The following is a 19,526-nucleotide window of genomic DNA, read 5'->3' as shown; positions in this document are numbered from 1 at the left end:
AAGACAGGAGCAGAAAACAGTCTTGCTTCTGTTGTATCTGCTATCACTTGGCTTTGTGCCGAGTTAGGCTTGTGTTTAAAGCTGATACTCTCTTGTGGCTCCGGGGTGGCTCAGTTGGTTAAGTGACCTGATTCCTGATTTCAGCTCAGGTCATGATGTCATGGTTCTTGAGATCAAGCCTCAAGTCGAGCTGTACGCTGGGATTTTCTCTCTCCCTCTTTCTCTGTCCCTCCCTCACTCATGCTCTCTCTCTCAAAATAAATGAACTTAAGAAAAAAAAAAAAAAAGCCGATACTCTCTTGAGCACCCTTGTGGGGGTCCTCCTGGCGGTTTCTCTGGAGATGTGTTGATACCCCTTCTTTAGCTGGTTGCTCCCAGCCTTCTCGGAGGACCCACTCCCACACTGTTGGAACCCCACCCCCCTGTAGATGGTCTTCTAGGCAGACCCTAAATCAGCCTTGGGAGGGCAGTCCTTGATCCTGTGCACCATTGTGTCCTGCTGCAGGGGTAGATGAGGTCATTTTCCACACGAAGCGATTACTTGCCCTGACTCCACCCCCCCGCAATACCGCTCACCCCCGCCTCTTCTACCCTGCGTATTTTCTGGGGCAGCTCGCCATTCCTCAAACTGCAGGCCACACATATCCGACTCTCAAAGTGGCCATGTTGAAGGGCCCCCGAGACTTGAGCGGGGAGGTTCAGACACCCGCCCCCCACGTCTTATTTCCTCATGGGATATAGGACTTGAAGTTCTCAGCACAAATTTCCCCCATCCCATCTTTCCTCTGAAAGGCCTGAGAAAATTAAAACTTAAAAGCTTCAGTTACGGGAAACTGAAACCTAACCAAGCTTAACCAGCTTGTTCCGCTTCTGTACAATTGCTTGGCGCGCCCGTGTATTTCTGATCAATCATAGTTGCCTGGCACAACCGTATATTCTTGATCAACCATTGTTACTTGGCACATCCGTGTATTTCTGATCAATCATAGTTGCCTGGCACAACCGTATATTCTTGATCAACCATTGTTACTTGGCACATCCGTGTATTTCTGATCAATCATTATTGCTTGGCACATCCGTGTATTCCTGATTTTCCCATGACTTGTTTGTACCTGTTTATAAAAGGGGTGTAAAAACCTCTCTCAGGGCCTCTTGGCGTCACCGGCAATGGGGGCGCAGAGGTCCAGGTTCGAACCTGCAATAAATGACCCTTGCTGCTTAGCTTTGACTCTGGACTCTGGTGGTTCGTTTTTGGGGGTCTCTTAGACTCTGGGCGTTTCACCTCTTTCTTCCCACTGTCCAAAACTTTTTATATTCTTGAGGTACAAAAGAAGTCCCTGGATAAATGTCCTGAATTTTTGAAGCTCAACCTCAGAATTTTTTTTTTTTCTTTTTAAGATTCCTCTAATGGCACTGTGTCTCAGATATGCTTTGGTAAGTGAGAGCTAGACTATCAGTCCCCCTGGAGAAACTGAAGAGAGAGTGTTCTATTTAACATCAGGTTATGTTCACTTAACAAATTCTATGTAGGGCATGCTACAAAGTAAGTTCAATTTTTCTCATTTAATTTTCTTGTTCTTTCAAAGCTTGAAGTTAAAAGAACTTCCAAAGTACCCGCACTGGTAAATAACATTTGCAGTCTTTACTAATCGCAGCAGTCGCTCTGGGTTGTATACATTTCACAGTTCAAGAAGACACTCTTTAAGGACATAAATGCAAAATTAGGAATACAGAATTGGTATAAAAACACATATTTACTTAGAATGAGAAAAAAAATTATAGCAAACCACAAATTTTGAAATGCTGGCTATACTGCAAACATCAAAAACCCAGGAAGATTACATAATGCGTTAGTGAATGAATGGTCTTAAATACATACCTCTGGAAGTTCTTTTGAATTTTGATATGGTCAGCAATTCTGGATGAATATAAAAGGTATCTGAGAATAAAACATACAGAGGAGTAATTAAACTGCATTAAAAAACCCCTACATTGCATTAAGCTACTTGATCATGTAATCACATTATTCTTTTTTTTTTTTTTTTTTTCAACGTTTTTTATCTATTTTGGGACAGAGAGAGACAGAGCATGAACGGGGAGGGGCAGAGAGAAGGGGAGACACAGAATCGGAAACAGGCTCCAGGCTCCGAGCCATCAGCCCAGAGCCTGACGCGGGGCTCGAACTCACGGACCGCGAGATCACGACCTGGCTGAAGTTGGATGCTCAACCAACTGCGCCACCCAGGCGCCCCATGTAATCACATTATTCTTAACACTATACATTGCTTTGTTTATAAATAGGTACAGTGATTTCATTGTTTTGTTGTGCTCCATTGATGGGTAATTTTTCATCCCATTTTGTTTAAAACTGCTGTCCTCTTCAGGATGTGATCCAATATATTGGATTAAAACAAAAAATTTTTTTTAACATATATTCATTTTTGAGAGACAGAGTATGAGTGGGGGAGGGGCAGAGACAATGGGAGACAGAATCTGAGGCAGGCTCCGGGCTCTGAGCTGTCAGCACAGAGCTGGACACAGGGCTTGAACTCACAGACTGAGAGATCATGACCTGAGCCAAAGTCAGATGCTTAACCGACTGAGCCACCCAGGCACCCCCAATATATTGGATTTTTTAAATACGTGACTAAACAAACATAGTCACCATAGAACTGATGTTGCTTTGTGCCCTACAAGCGCAGGAATGCCGATAAGTTCTATTTTGTGTGAGTTACATAAAAGAATACTGTGGGTTTACAACTGCATACAGTGCTTATTGAGTATACTCCAGGCAGGATAGAACTTTTGTTTTGAACGGGCATGTGTGAGAATCAAATCCTCTGCCTATAATTTTGCATATTTGAAGACTGGCAGAATTTTTCACAGACTAGCTTCTTGCTTCATTATTTTGGAAACTTGTTTCTTCTTCACTATCCACATACTTTCGATGCCCAGTGCAATAGGTCATGTTCATATTGCAATATGACCCCTGGCATTGCTGAAGTGGGCGGTGGGAAGAATGCCAGAAGCCATTCCTGCACCAGAATAGCTAGCAATAACTTAACTAGATGTGAAAGTAAACCACATAAACCTAACCTTCTTAACCTAAACTCCACGGATCTTCAACTCAACCTCCCCTTAGCTGAACCCCTAACACCCCATGGTCTCTCTAACACCAGCCTACAGAAGGGCAAGTGTAACAGAGGGTGGGTTGGAGAGGAAAGGGACAGAGGTCCTGATTGTGGCCAATATACTTCTAAGTTTTACAAAAACATATTACCATGTCAACACATTGCTTGGGCCCCAAACAGGGCCTTGAAAGAGGTGTGGGCTCATGAGGGCCCTGGGATGTCATTAACTTATCTGCCCTGCTAAGCGCGAACGAGTCCTGTTTGGACACACCACCTATTCACAAGACATTTCCATTTACAGTGTTGGTGCACTGGGGCGCATGCGGGCAAATGCAGGTTAGTATGTGCTACCACCAGCATTTGGCAGTTGGCTACCCTCCAACAAATTCAGCAACTGAATATAGTTTTCCTGTGTTTTAAGTTTCATTCCTTAGCCTCAAGGCATAAGGAACCTCACTGACCTCATTAGTATGTTCACATGCAATTGAAAGGTGTTTGCCTTAGAAAGTAGAGGCAGTTTAGTAAATTGGCACGGAGGAGACTCGTGGAAGGACAAGAAAGGGGTGGGTTGTGCTCAGACTTTGGGCAAATTAAAGAGAGCACGATAAGATGTCCGAATGATCAGTTTAAGGATTTTCTGTGGCACACGTGTAGTCTAGAAGGGGGTCGTCACAGGAATGCTTTCAGCGGGAAGTAATAGAATACTTAACAATGGCTTAAGTAACAGGGCTTAAATAATAAAGATAATTACTTCTTAGAACAAAAGCTTTGAAGGTAGGTGAATTGCTAATTCTGATATGTTGGGGCTATTTGTCCTTTTCTCTATGATTTTCTTGATCAAAAGGTGGTTGCTTCAGCTCCATATATCATTCATCCAAAGGCAGAAAACGGGAGGGGGGAGGCAGTGAGAGAGTATGTGCCTTTCTCCTTTTAGAGAGGAAAACAACCCTTTTCTAGCCAGTTTCCTATCAGAATTCCTCTTTAGGTCTCATTGGCCCAAACTGGGCACATGGTTGCCCCTCGGTGTACGGGGAAATTGGGAAAGTGGGTCTGGCAAAGGGACATGGGAGTTCCATGGCTTAGTCATGCTTCATCACTCTGGGCTGGGCGTATGGCTTCTCTGAACAAAACAGGGACTCTATTATTAAGAAGAAAACGGGATGGGAGCCTGGGTGGCTCAGTCGGTTGAGCGTCCGACTCTTGATTTCGACTCGGGTCATGATCTCACAGTTCATGGGATCAAGCCCCAAGCTGGGCTCCATGCTGACAGCACAGAGCCTGCTTGGGATTCTCTCTCTCTCTCTCTCTCTCTCTCTCTCTCTCTTCCTCTCTCTGCTCCTCCCCCTACTTGCTCACTGTCTTTCTCTCTCAAAATAAACAAACTTTCAAAAAAAAAAAAAAAAAGAAGGAAAAGGGAATGGCTATTGGGAGGCAACTAATGGCATATATAATGGAAACTTTTGTGTTGAGTATCATAAAACTATCTTTACTTGACAATTACTAAGCTAATGTAAACAAAGGACACACATGAAGACAAACTATCGTTTAGTTAGCCAATATTCTGTGCCAGGATCTGGTGCTAGATGTTAAACATAAGTTTCCTGCGGTTAGCCTTGCCCTGCAAGATGGATATTATTATCATTATTTTCAGAGAGATTAGATTACCTCCCCATTAGGGAAATAAGTAGCTTCATTTTGATTTTGTCATTAAAGCCATTGCCTTTCTTGAACATCAAATAAATCATATGCAATATTCTCTTTTGTTTCAGACTTATCTTGCTCAATATTAGGCCTGTGATTCATTCATGTTGTTAAGGGTACTATCATGTGCCTCTTATTGCTGTGTACTATTCCATGGCTTGAAAATATCACAATTTATTTATCTACTGCGCTATAGGTTGATATTTCGGTTGTTTGCCGTTCAGAGATATTATGAATAAAATTGCTTTTAACATTCTTAATATGAGTCTTTTGGCATTCCTTTCTGTTGGGTTTACACACAGGAGCAGCATAGGGTATTTTTAGCTTTGGTAGATACTCTTTAAATTTAAAGATTTAAAGGTTTTTAAATCTTTAATTAAATCTGGGAGACTTAAATATTTTGAAGTCTTTAAAAGATTTCCAAAGTGGTTGTACCAAGTTACACTCCCACCAGCAATTTGTGAGAGAGCCATCTGCCAATGTTTGGTGTTGTTACATAGAAGGTGGTAAGACATATGGAAAAAGAAAAGCTGGGCAAGACGAGGGGGATTGTTGGGGCTGGGAGAAAGTGGAGCAGGTTGAAATTTTAAATACAGTGGTTGAGGGGTGGGTACTTGGGTGGCTCAATCAATTAAGCATCTGACTCTTGATTTCGACTCGGGTCACGATCTCACAGTTCATGGGTTGAGCCCTACATCGGGTTCCACGCGGACAGTGCAGAGCCTGCTTGGGATTCTCTCTCTCTCTCCGTTTTTCTCTGTCCCTCCCCATTCATGCTCTCTCTCTCTCTCTCTCAAAAATAAATAAACTTAAAAAAAATAAATACAGTAATTAACATAGTTTTTTTTTTTTTCTTTTTGAGAAGGTGACATTCCAGCAAAGTCACAAGGAAGGTAAGGGCATGAGCAATGCAGGCATGTGGAAAATGTTGGAGGCAGAGGCCAGGGCCAGTACAAAGGCTGTAAATCGACGCCCTGCGTGCTGGAGTCAGGGTAACAGGTCAGTGTGGAAGAAGAACGAGTGAGGGGGAAAGCAACAGAAGATATTATAAGAGGCAAATGGCATCAGATCACGCAGGATCTTTGAGGACACAGGGAGGACTTGGCCTTTCACCCCGAGTGCCAGGGCGAGTCACAACAGTGTTTTGAACAGATGAGTGACATAATCTGACTTCCATTTTAGAGAGATCATTCTGGTGTCTGGGTTGAGGACAGGTTGTACGGTGGGAGCAGGGAGAGCAGTTAGTAAGCTACTGCAGGAGGTGACGGTGGCTTTTGGGCCAGGGCGGTGGCAGTGGACATGCTGAGACTGATTAGATGCTGGGTGTATTTTGAAGGTAGAGCAATCATTTTTATTGGCATCACTAGCTTTAATATTAGCAATGCTGTGGTAATAATAATAGTTATCATTTTCAATCTCTTACTATGTCCGTACTGTATGTTTTATTATTCTCGTAAACTGAAGCTCAAAGATGTTAGGCAACCTCCCTAAAAACACAGGTTTCATAAGAGATAGACCAGGCATTCTATCTTAGCTCTAGCAGATTTCAAACTTAATGCTCCTAAAACTGCCTCATCACTAGGTTCTGGTTTCCGTTTTGCCTCTACCCCAGGCAGCGCCTTATACATAATAGGTGATCGATATATTTACATTGAATTCATTGACACTATTTACATTGAATTCATTGACACCATTCACTTTTCCCTGAACTTTGTTTCTGGATTTTCTTAAAAAATAGGCTTTTACTGTTATATTTACACACTGTAAACTTTACTTTTTGGGTATATAGTTCCATGACTTTTAACATGCATAGATTTACGTAAGCACTACCACAATCAGGATATAGACTATTTCCATTGCTTCTGCCTGCCCCAAATTCTCTCATGCTGCACCTGTGCAGCCAAACCCTCCCCCACCCAATAATTCCTGGAAACCCCTAATCTGTTCTTCATCTTTACTGATTATAAACATGAGTGTACAGGTTTTTGTGGGAGCGTAAGTGTGCAGTTTTCTGGGATAAAAGCCCAGGCATGTATTTGCCAGTCCATGTGGTTAATATTTGTTTAACTCTATAAGAAACTACCAAATTGTTTTCTAAAGTGATTACACCATTGTGCAAGTCAACCAGCACCATATGAAAGTAACAATTGCTCTGTGTCTTTGTCAATGCTTTTTGAAATTTACAGTGAAAGTATTTTGGACTCCAGAATATATTTATAGGCTAAATTCCATATTCCATATTTTTTTAATGTGTCACATAAATTTAGTCTGTGACATTTTCCTCATTGAAGATATTTTACAATACATTAAAATACATCAATATTTCATGAAAAAACCTAGTAGAAGAATTTAGATAATACCTATGATATATTTAGATATACCTATGAATTTAGATATACCTATGAAATTTCACCCTGGCTATACATTTTTTTAATTTTAAGCATCAGTTTTTAAAAAGTAACATCAAAATGATAAGGATTGCTGTATTCTTCATATATCCCATGTCTCATAAATTTGAATTCAACTGCTAGTTCTTTTCCCAACCATATATGTTAAGGGTATTTGCTTCTGTTTTTGAATGGTAACAGCACCCATTTTCTGTTCCTTAGGAGTGATACTTAGGTCTTATTTTTCTGATTCTTCCAGAAAATGCTGCATGTTGCGTTTGAATAGGAATTGAGGGTTCAGAAAGGGGTGGGCAATTACAGATCTCTCTAATTTTAAAAACCTGAGGTATGGGTCCAGCCAAGTGCTCAGCTTGATTTCCATGATTTCTAAATAAACATGATATTGGCATACTTTACAAAATTTACCACCTGCCCGTTTTGATCCAGATACCTTTCCATTTGGAGACTGTTATTGTGATGTAATTAACACATATAAATAACACAATGTGCTTGCACGACTTCCAATAAGGAAGTCCCTATGAAACAGGCCTAAGCTTTTATTTTCTTTCAGGGATGTTGTAGAAGTTAGATAATCAAAGGTCATAAGGTAGTGAATGAAAATTTGCTTTAAGGGACAAAAACATGTTACTATTATTATAAAAGATAAGTCACTTCTTAATTAAATGAGTACTAAGTACCTCATATAATGAAAGTATCATGTAAGATATGTTCATGGAGAATATAAGTATAAAACAGAGCTCTTACCCTCATGTATTTACAATCTAGTTGGCAGAGAAGTAAAATGTTTAAAAAAATTTAGGGGTGCCTGGGTGGCTCAGTCGGTTGAGAGTCCAACTTCAGCTCAGGTCATGGTCTCACAGCTTGTGAGTTCAAGCCCCACATCAGGCTCTGTGCTGACAGCTCGGAGCCTGGAGCCTGCTTCGGATTCTGTGTCTTCCTCTCTCTCTGCCCCAACCCACTCACATTGTCTCTGTCTCTCTCTCTAAAAAAAATAAAAATAAAATAAAATAAAAATAAATAAATAAACATTAAAACAAAATTAAAAAAAATTTAAGTAAGTATTCCAGTAACACATGAATACACGTTACAAGGCTTTATGTATGTGTGATTGCACAAACAGTAAAATATCCCACACATTGGTCTATTACATACATATATAAGTTTAAATGGTGCACTCTCACAAAGTATTGGTTTCGTCTCACAGCAGATAATGTGTGAAGTCATAAGCCCACTATTCTTATCTCAGTTCCCTGAGCAGGTGAAGAAATTTGAGCTGGGCTCAGCAGAACATTAGAGAGGAGGGAGAGGACATTCCAAGCAAATGAAGTGTCAAGAGCCAAAGTGCAGAGATGGAAAGTGCAAGCATGTGCCTGACCTGTGAGCAAACCGGTTGGCTTGACAGAGGAGTAATGATAACAGCAGTCATTAATTGAGCACTGAGTGTGGCAAGCACTGGGCTAAGTCTGATACACAGGCTACCTCACTAAATCTCAACAACATTGGAAATAAACTGAGGATTCGGAATCTTCCATACAGGTACACAGCTAATAAGTTGTAGACCTGGGGTTCCAACCCAGACGGTCTGATTCTAGTCCTTAACCTCAGCATTATACTGTAACACTAAGGCTAGAAAGGCAATTTGAGGACACATTGTAGGGAGCTGAGATGTTTGAACTTTAGCCCAGAGGACTAGGGGTTCTCCATCTTTTCCCCAGCCCTCTACATTTAACTGATAGGATATCTTGAGGAACATCCCCTTGATAAAAATGGTTCAACATGAGCATGGGCTGGGGAAGAGCATCAACATCTCCAGCCTATGTGTGGAAATGCTGCTCATTCTGTCCTGAGAGAGTGAGATGCTTCTCAAGAAAGGGTGTCTCCCTTTTGAGGGTCACCACTATAGATGATGGGGGAAGCCTGGAAGTCTTAAAAAGAGAACGTAGAAGAACCAACGAGTGTCAATGAATTTGGCAGCAAGGTCCAAAATGGACTGGACACAGGTCCAGGCAATGGACCACTGCAGCCCAACTATGCAGATAAGGGAGAGCTAAGGTGGGACAATGGGGATGGCTGTTGGGAAGGGAAGATTGATAGGACCTGGTGACTAGAAGGATCTAGGGGCAATGGAGTGGAGGAGTTAGTCAATAAAGATTGTATAACTGTGGTTTCTTTCCTGTGCCTTCAAGAAGAGCAGACTGGTCCCTACAGCATCCTTGAGCCCTCAAAGTCTATTGTCATATCGGCCATGGCCACTAGAGGGCTGCCCCATCTCGTCTGGAGCCCAGACTGATTCGTAGGCAGGGAAGACAGTGGGACTGTTTAAAATCCAAGTCCTGCTGGTCCCTGGAACTTCTTGAGAGCCTGGGTTTACAACGGTTGATTTTCATTGAGACAGAAGGTTGGAAGGTCTCCCACGCACTGACGATGGCTGGAAGTGGCCTAAGAGGTGGTGATAAGTTACGGAGTGCTGGTGTGGGTGCCCAGGCCGCCAGGGGAACAGGAAGGCAGGAGCAAGAAATCTCAGGTTTGAAGATATCCTGGTCGCGGAAGACAGAGAACTTGCACAGTTGAACCGCAGCTGGAGTGGATGTGTGTGCCCATGTGCGTGAGTGTGGGGATGCATATGGGCGGTACCTGTGCACGGGTGAGTGTATGTGTGGATGCATATACGTGCATGCGTGCGAGTGTGGATGGGTGAGTATGCGTGTGCACGTGTGCCGGTGTATACATGTATGTGTAAACGTGTGCATGCCTGGGAGAGCGTGGCACATGTGGGCAGGCTTCCAAGTGTCTGTGTGTGTCTGCTCTGCAGGGGGGAATGTTCATGTTTGTTGCTTGGCTGCAGCCCAAAAGACAAACAATGAGGTGAATGGAAATGAACTGGAGTCTCTGCTTCAGCAGTGATTAGCTCCCATCAATTCTGACCAAGCGGAGATACAACAGGCACCAAGGAGCAAACACTGGGAAACTCAGAGACCTGGGTTGTGCAGGGGTCTGCAAAGCCACTCGGCAGCGTCCTTGGACAGCAAAGGTCGCCTCTGGAGCCTGGAGCGGGAGACGGGTCATTCCTGCCCTCAGACACAGATCTGTGTGCTATTCCATCCTGGCCAGTGGCTCTTCGGTCTGGCCTTGGTCTTACTAAACATCACTTTACTTTCTGATGGGTGGACAACTACCTACCTCACCTTCCCCTGGCAGTTTTCTCGTTCTCTTTGTCAGGCTGGCCTCCGTCTCTTCCCAGAGATGAGGTGAGAGCCCTCTTACCAGCTGCTCAGAGGAGCCCGGCTTCGTGCTGTGTTCACACTTAGTCATGTTGCCTTGTCCTCAGGCTCCCCTCTTGCCACCTGTCAGGGGTTGGAAGCAGAATGGTGAAGGCAGAAACACAGACTGTCTGGTGGGTTGGTGAGAAGGAGTTGTTCCTTATCTCTAGACCTGTGCACATATTTATGTGTGAGCGAGTGGGAAAGGTGGTGGTAGGGAGGGCATTAGAGGACCCTGGGGCAGGCCTTCAGCCCTCAGAGCTGGGGTCCCTGGCTGTGGGTTCCCCGAGGCCCAGAGACACTGGTTCAGTTGGGGACATGAGTGTCTGCCAACCTGCTAAAGTGCATGCCCTGTCCTCACAGAACAGGGTCTTTCCTGGGCTCTCACAATCCCTCATGAGCACGTCTCAGAGGGCGCCAGGCCCCTCAAGCAGCATGGCTATGAGAATTTAAAAAAAGCTCTGCATACACAGCAGGTTCTCCTTATGCTTGTATACTTGGGTGTGTGGGGAGGGTACTTCATCATTCATTCACATCCTAATAAATCTAGAGTAGTTGCTTCGTAGAAATTACTTATTGGGCGCCTGGGTGGCTCCATTGGTTAAGTGTCTGACTTCGGCTCAGGTTGTGAACTCAATGGTTCGCAGGTTCCAGCCCCGTAATGGGCTCTGTGCTGACAGCTTGGAGCCTGGAGCCTACTTCAGATTCTGTGTCTCCCTCTCTGCCTCTCTCCTGCTCGCATTCTGTCTCTCCCTCTTTCTCTCTCAAAAATAAATAAACATTAAAAAAGAAATTGTTCATAACACTTCCAGTTTGTTTTTAGTCTTTAAATAGTTCCTGTTCTCATTTGCCCCCTCAGGGCACAAGTGGCCCAGTCCTGATTTTTTTTCTAATGCCGTTCTTGTTTTATAGTTCACTAGATTGAATAGCTGTGGGAGTTCTCAAGCTTTAATATTAAAAAAAAAAATCTGAGGAGCTTGTGTTATTTTAAAAAAATAAATAAATTCTAGGGGCACTTGAGTGGCTCAGTTGGTTAAGTGACCAACTCTTGGTTTTGGCTCAGGTCACGATTTCACTGTTTTGTAAGTTCAAGTCCCACATCAGGCTTCATGCTGGCAGCGCGAGCCTGCTTGGGATTTTCTTTCTCCTCTCTCTCTACCCCTGCCCCACTCACGCTGTCTCTGTCCCTTTCAAAATAAATAAATAAACTTAAAAAAAAAAAAGTAAATTCTACCCCCAAAGTGGGGCTTGAACTCACAACCCTGAGCATTGAGATCAAGAGTAGCATGCTCTACCGACTGAACTAGCCAGACATCCTGAGTAGCTTTGTTTAAAGGCAGATTTCTCAGGCCCCGTTTAAATCTATGGAATCAGAATTTCTGGAATGAGACACAGGAATTTGCATTTTACCAATCCCTCCCCCACACCCAAGATCCTGAGTTGGGTGATCCACAGAACACATGCTGTGAACCATGGTGTGGAAGGATGCTTGGATCCATTTTTTTTTTAATGTTTAGTTTCCAGAGTTCTTTATATATTCTAGACACAAGGCCCTTGTTGGTTGTGTGATTTGTAAATCTTTCCTCCTAGACTGTAATTTGTTTTTTCATCCTTTTACAGGGTCTTTCACAGAGGAAAAGTATTAAATTTTGATAAGGTCCAATTTGATGAGGTCAACTCTGCTGAGCCCTAGGTCCCAAAGATACCTTCCTGTGTTCTTTTCTAGAAGTTTTGTAGTTTTATGTTTACATGTAAGTCCATGATCCATTATGAGTTATTTTTTTTTAATGTTTATTTATTTTTGAGAGAGAGAGACAGACACGAGCAGGGGACGAGTTGACAAAGAGAGGGACACAGCATCCAAAGCAGGCTCCAGGCTCCGAGCTGTCAGCACAGAGTCTGATGTGGGGTTCTAACTCACAAACCGTGAGACCATGACCTGAGCCAAAGTTGGACACGTAACTGACTGAGCCACCCAGGCACCCTGTGAATTAGTTTTTATATTAGGTGTGAGGTTTATGTCCAATTTTTCCAGCACTACTTATTGAAAAGGCTGTTTCTCCTCCATTGGATTGCTTTCATTTCTTTATCAGAAGTAGTCAGGGACATATTTGTGTGGCTCTAGATCTGGGTTCTTTATTCTGTTCCACTGATCCGTGTGCCTATTCCCTCCACCAGCACCGTGCTGTCTTGATACCGGAGTTATGCATTAGGCCTTAATGTTGAGAAGAGTGGTTTCTCTCACTTCATTCTTGTTTTTCAACATTGTTTTGGCTATTCTTTTTTTAAGTTTATTTAATTTATTTTGATAGCATGTGTGTGAGCGGGGAAGAGGGGGAGAGAGAGAGAGAGAGAGAGAGAGAGAGGGAGAATCCCAAGCAGACGCCATGTTTTCAGCACAGAGTCTGATGGGGGGCTCGATCCCATGAACTGTGAGATCATGAACTGACCCGATATCAAGAGTTGGATGCTTGGGGCGCCTGAGTGGCGCAGTCGGTTAAGCGTCCGATTTCAGCCAGGTCACGATCTCGCGGTCCGTGAGTTCGAGCTCCGCGTCAGGCTCTGGGCTGATGGCTCAGAGCCTGCAGCCTGTTTCCGATTCTGTGTCTCCCTCTCTCTCTGCCCCTCCCCCGTTCATGCTCTGTCTCTCGCTGTCCCAAAAATAAATAAACGTTGAAAAAAAAATTAAAAAAAAAAAAAAAAGAGTTGGATGCTTAACCGACTGAACCACCCAGGTATCCATCCCTGTTTTGGCTATTCTGGGGCCTTTTCCTTTTCAAATAAATTTTGGAATAAGCTTGTCAAGGCCTACAAATTAACTTGCTCAGATTTTGATGGGAATTACATTAATACTGATCAGTTTTAGAAAAGGACTGTATTTTTTTTTTTTTTTCTTGCACCAGAATTTTGGGAGAGCAGGGTTTAACCAAAGCAGTTCTGAAGTCTTACCTTGTTAAATGTTTCTTGCCTGGGATATACTTTTACTTCCAGCCACTACAATCTCTTATCTGGCTGCAGAGAAGAAACCATGTGGAAAAACTGGGCAGCTACAGTTGGTGCAAGGTTCACCAATAAGCTTTGTTCCAACCTAGAATCCTAGAAATTAAGCATACTCAGTGCTCTAAATTGTCTCCTTAAGGGCACATTGTAGCTTCTTGGGATTCATCTGCTGTCTTTAGGAAAACGGAATAGAGATATCTTAAGAGAAGTAGGTTGTGGGACGCCTGGGTGGCTCAGTTGGTTAAGCTTCCAACTCTTGATTTCTGCTCAGGTCATGATCTCATGGTTCATGGGATTGAGCCCTGAGTTGGGTTCCACACTAACAGCATGGAGCCTGCTTGGTCTTCTCTCTCCCTCTCTCTGCCCCTCACCACCTACTCTCTCTCAAAATAAATAAGTAAACTTCCAAGAAAGAGAGAGAAGTCGGTTGTACTTCTTGAGTCTGTGAGGTCCAAATGTTTACTTCATTCACTTGATCCTCACCTCTGCTTTGCCAGAGAAGGAAGATTGAATGGACTTGAGGGGTTACTGGGAACACCCATCTCACCAGCACCACCAAGCACTGTTCCAAGGGTGCGAGAAGATGTGGTGACTCAAAAAGAGGATGGTTTTGTGGAAGGTCTTTAAACTTAACCTCACACTCTGCAGTGCCTGCTCGTGCACTCTTCCCATTTCTTATCCTCCTGGGAAGCAGCTGTCAACATGCGATCCTAATGTTCTCGCACCCTTTTCCTCACATCGCTCTTCCCCCCCCCCCCCCCCAAGTCACACCCTTCAGTTCTCCAATCGGTTATTTGTAGCCAGTGACTCAGATGTTTGGCACGTTAACGTTCATCTCAGTTAACACCAGACGAAGTGAACCCAGTTTCATTTCTGTCCTCATCTAAAAGTTGGCCCCAGACTAGTTCACAGAATCTCTGCAGTTTTCCTTGGCTGGTGTAAGCTGTGTGTGTCCCTTTAGTGATCTGATTCATACTGGCCTTTGTGGTGGATGTCACATCCAGAGAGCTGCAAGGACACACTTGATAAAAGGGACTACTTACCTGGAATTTACCCTCAGAACACCATAATCTTGACAATGACAGTTTTGTGCACCTCCAGTGCTTTGAGGGGTTCTTATAATTCTGAGTTGTACAGAGGCAATCAAAAGATTTCTTGAGAATGACTAACTCCCCATGTGGAATGAGAACTGCACGCAGTTAAACAGTTAATTGTACCAATAGCATCTAAATGTGGTATCCACACAATAAGCTTCAAGAAGCATCCAGTGTGTCGTAACCTAAAATGCCCCTATCTTAGAGAATTAACAAGACCCTTAGTTGGATCTGGCTAGAGAAATGACTTTACTGAAGCCTTAAAACTTCTTTGCCAAGTTCTCCCCCCACCCCCAGTTTTCTTTATTCTTTATGCCTTACCTACCCTCTTATGTCTTCTGCCATGTTACATTGGGATGGTTCCTTCTACATGCAAATGGCAACTGATGTGGTCATTGGGTTCCATGTCCCTCAGTAGTTCCCTCCAGGAACTATGTGAGAGCATACCCAGGGCCTGAGGGCTGGAACACAAAGAAAATGAGGGTGGAGTGTTGCTGAACTAACCCAAGAGCTATATATTCTTTCTGTATTTTTTTCTCGGTCAATGAGAGCACACAGCTGCCTTGCTTATGGATTACAGAAGCTTGTAAGGCTGGGCTCAGGGCTATGGAAACAGTAATACCCATGGGACTAAGGCATCCATTGTCTGTTCTTTGCTAAACTCACTTCATCACCAATACAAACATTACGGTCATCCTCCTTTTGCCCCATCGCTTCCGCCGATCACCCCCCCCCCATCACCTCCTCCTAGGCTGGCCAGACACTTCTGCTATTTGCCGGAGGAAGAGGGGATATTTTTTGGTATGCACAGGAGAGCCCTGGTTTCCTAGTTACACTATTCTGTCCTTCCTTGTCCCAAGCTCCTTCTACTAACTGCAGAGAGCTCTCAGTTCACAGGGGCTGCTGCTTTCAGTGCTTGCTCCCTGAAGGAGCATGCCTAGCTGCTGTTTGGGGGATGGTATCCTCCACTGACATCTGCATGGACTCTGTCTTTGTAGGCTGCAGGGATGTGAGGGATGAGGTTTTTAGAAGAGTGGCTTTTCTGATAGGAAGGGAGAAGCTTCCAGACTGCATCTAACCTAAAACAGGTTTTCCTCTCTGAACAGAAGTCATCGATGCTTCCCGTGTTGCAGTAACGACAACAACGACCTGTCCTAGCTGCTGCTGGGTATGGGTTTGAGTGTTGAATCCCTTTGGGCTCATTAGGGATGTGGGGCTGGGAGAGTGCAGTGGGAGGTGGGGGGCCACCCTTTCACGCTGGCTCCATCTACAGAACGCTTCCCGAAGGTCCCTTCCTGCTTCTATAATCTTGGCAGAACAAAGCGGCCACTATTCCTCTTTGCCGAGCCCTGTCTGTGCTCAACACCTCCTGTGCCCTCTCTAATTTCCCTCTTCCTCACGCAATCCAGCTGCCTGTTGAGGCTTCTCTCCCTGTATTTACAGCCATCTAATCAGCTGGTAATTTACTTTCAATCAGTGCCAGATTGTGTTCCTCAGATTCATATCTCTTCTTTCGTTTAGTGAGGAAATGATTGCCTTTCCTTTTTACCATTCGCTTTACATATCAGCTGCCATGTTGTGCTGATGAGTAGTCCCTTCGATAGGAAGGGATAATCCGACAAGAGTGCATCTGTCCAAAGCTGTCCAGGTTAAGACTTACATCACAGGTAAGTTCAAATACTTGGGACTGGGGGAGAGTCTTTCACGGCCAGTCTTATGGTCAGTGTCTCAAGTTCTTGAGTTGTTAGTGGCAAGTGTAGTTTGGCAGAAACTTCTTGTCATTTAATCCCAGCTGGGAATTAATTTTCTGGTAGGCTGCCTGTCAGGACCATCCAGAATGGTTAGGGATGGGGGAAGGGCGGTGCCGGGCTGTGGCCGAAGTCCTATCTCTTAGATTTTAGCTACATGAGGTTGAAGAGGCTGCCTGCTAAAGTTTGAAAAACTGCAGGCCAAGAATAATAACAGATTATTTGTGTGGCTTGTGAGGCTGGTTGAGTCGTGTGGAAGAGAAATTAAATCGGGAAGATGAAGAGAACAGATGAGGGTACAGTCAGAGACTGAATGAAAGACAGATGGGCTGAGGGTCAGTTGAGGTCCACCCACCCACTTTCCCCTCATACGTGTGTTGGGATGCTTTCCTGGATGGGGGCATGTTCTCAAATATGGCCGAGTGGGTAATCTGTCTTACCTCTCTTCTAGGGAAGATTCTCCTGTGGGACAGGATGGGGCTGGAAAACCTTCACTTCTTACCCACCCCTCCAGCTTCTTGCTCTTGAAACCATCATGCCCTTTCTGCCTCTTGAGCCTGAAGATCTCTTCCTCTTCCCAACCCTGTTAACATTAATAATTATTAACTATAATAAATAATATATTGGTAATATATTAATAAAATATTATCATATTCTTCACATTATATTAACATGTTATTAATAATAATATATTAGTGTATATATATATATATATATATATTTTTTGGTCTTGGTTTTAAATGGAAGCTTCTTCAAGTTGCTTTCTCTACCTCTGAACCCTCCAGACCCAGGTCAGGTGCTCCACCTCTGTGCCCCTAGGACCCTGTACTCATAGGTAATGTGCATCCATGTACCTTTTTGTATCCGTCATTAGATAGTGAGCCTAACATGAAAGCCAGAAGGGATGTGTATAGTACAAGGTCTAGCACATTGTGTCATCCAAATAGTTGCTGAGCTTGGTTATGGAGAAACAGCCAGGTTGGTACATCCTGTGTCTAGAGGGCAGGGAATGGCCCTTCATAAGTCAGGTACCAGTCACTAAGAATATTTCCCATGCTGGGCACAAATATTTCCCATGCCGGTCCCTTAAAAGACCAGAGTGTGGTTGGAAATTGATGGTAGGGAGTGCTCAAGAAGCAAGAGAGTGATCAGTCAGTTATTGGGAGGATCTGTCTTCAGAGTTTAGTGGTCTAGCCACCAGGCTGGGGTCTAGGGTCAGGGCGCTTCTCAAGGAGAGGACTAACAGGGGCATGAGGGAATAGCAGGTCCCCAGCCTAGACCTGGTCCTGAGAATAGGCACCAGAGGAACACCAGGCAGCACGAGAGCCCTCTGGCTACCACTGGGGGCATTGGATCCTGGCTGAGTTTAGCAGCAGAAGTGGATCCATCAGTTTTCAGATGTGCTAAGGCCCTGGGGCCAGGGAGGGGACTAAACTACACAAAGTCAGTTAAGTCCTTCCTACTTCTCATTCCAGAATTGTCTATAAGGCTTAATAAAAATCATATTCCTATGCTTCACCTTACAGTTACTGAAATGAAAATATCTGGAGGTTAGGTCTCAAGTCTGAGAATCTTGAGTGGGATAACAATGGGCTCTGATGGAGTGAACTAGAGCAGGCAGAACCAGGGGAAACAAGGCAGCGTTCACATTAGAATCAGTGGGCAAACTCTCACATCTTTGTACTAATTCTGACTGTATTAGTTTGCTAGGGCAGCTGTAACAAAGTATCACAAAATTGGGTGACTTACACAGCAGAGTTCCAGAGTCTAGAGGTCCAAGGTCAAGATGTCAGCAGGATAGGTTCCCTCTGAAGTCTGGGAGGAAGAATTTGTTCCATGCCTCTCTCTTAGCTTCTGGGAGTTTGCTCCCAATCTTTGGTGTTCATTGGTTTGCAGATGCATCACCCCATCTCTGCTTTCATGTTCATATTGCATTATTCCCTTGGGGTGTCTATTTCTGTGTCTAAATTTCTCCTCTTTATTGGAGATGAAGAATCATTATTATTGGATTATGATCTCCTTTTAACTTGATTACCTCTATAAACACCCTATTTCTGAAAAAGGTTACATCCTGAGGTACTGGGGATTAGGGCTTCAACATATCTTTTTTGGGGGACATAATTCAACGCATAACATTAAGTGGGAGAATTCATTGAGGAATAGTAGAAAGGGAGTAGATTCTCATCAGAGAGTCCAAAATTTTTGACGAAGGACCTCTTGGCTGCTTCTGATATGGTCTCAAAACTCTTAAGATACCATTCAGAAAGTTTCTGTAAAAGAAAAAGAAAAACTCACAGGTATAATCAAAAGATCCAACCATGAGAGATAAATAATTCTCAAAAGTAAAATTCTGATGACATGAGTGAAAGTGATCCTGAAGGAATTATTGTGCCTGCAAAGAGAGCTCTTTGATGAGTTTTCGTCATAAATGGTCATTGGTGGTTAAAGAAGTGTTGGTGGAAGGAGTACAGTCAACAAAGAATATAACCTGTAAAAGGAAGCTAAGAATGAAACACATCTAATAAAAATGCTAAGGGAGAGGCGCTTGCATGGCTCAGGCATTTAAGTGTCAGACTCTTGATTTTGGCTCAGGTCATGATCTCACGATTGAGACTGAGCCCCACGTCGGGTTCCACACTAAACATGAAGCCTGCTTAAGATTCTCTCTCCCTCCCCTTTCCCCCTGCCCCTCCCCTCTTCTGCCATGTTACATTGGAATGGTTGTCATGAGGGGAAGGAATTAGATTTGCTCTGTATGTCATTGAAGAACAGACTTATGGCCAGAGGGAAAAGGATACAGAGAATATTCTTTGTTGTTGTTTTTTTTAAATGTTTATTGACTTATTTTTGAGAGAGAGATAGAGCATGAGCAGGGGAGGGGCAGAGAGAGATGTACACAAAATCCCAAGCAGACTTCTGGCTGTTAGCACAGAGCCCTATGTGGTGCTCAAACTCACGAACCATGAGATCGCGACATGAGCTGAAACCAAGAATCAGATGCTCAACAGACTGAGCCATCCAGTGCCTCAATACAGAGAATATTCTGGTCACTGATATTTCCTAATGATGCAATGGGCTTCCATGTGAGGCAGTGACCATTTAGGGGAAGACAGATATAAGTTGTCTTCTAGCTTCTGCCAGAGTACTTGGCACAATCATACTAATTTGTGTGAGAATTATGTTA

At 43.7% G+C, this 19,526-nt stretch overlaps 1 long non-coding RNA gene across 1 annotated transcript; it reads right to left on the bottom strand.

Annotated features, from left to right (window-relative positions):
- Positions 1-1,862: 1,862 nt before the first annotated feature.
- Positions 1,863-15,195, bottom strand: LOC115521525. Its single transcript, XR_004343930.1, has 3 exons — positions 14,920-15,195; positions 10,421-10,584; positions 1,863-1,939 (listed from the first exon to the last, which is right to left on the bottom strand). It is a non-coding gene; the product is annotated as an uncharacterized LOC115521525 (long non-coding RNA).
- Between the last annotated feature and the right edge of the window lie 4,331 nt (positions 15,196-19,526).

The sequence above is a fragment of the Lynx canadensis genome, chromosome C1 (assembly GCF_007474595.2).
Source record: "Lynx canadensis isolate LIC74 chromosome C1, mLynCan4.pri.v2, whole genome shotgun sequence".
Classification (NCBI taxonomy): domain Eukaryota; kingdom Metazoa; phylum Chordata; class Mammalia; order Carnivora; family Felidae; genus Lynx; species Lynx canadensis.
This window is presented reverse-complemented; position numbering and strand designations above follow the sequence as displayed.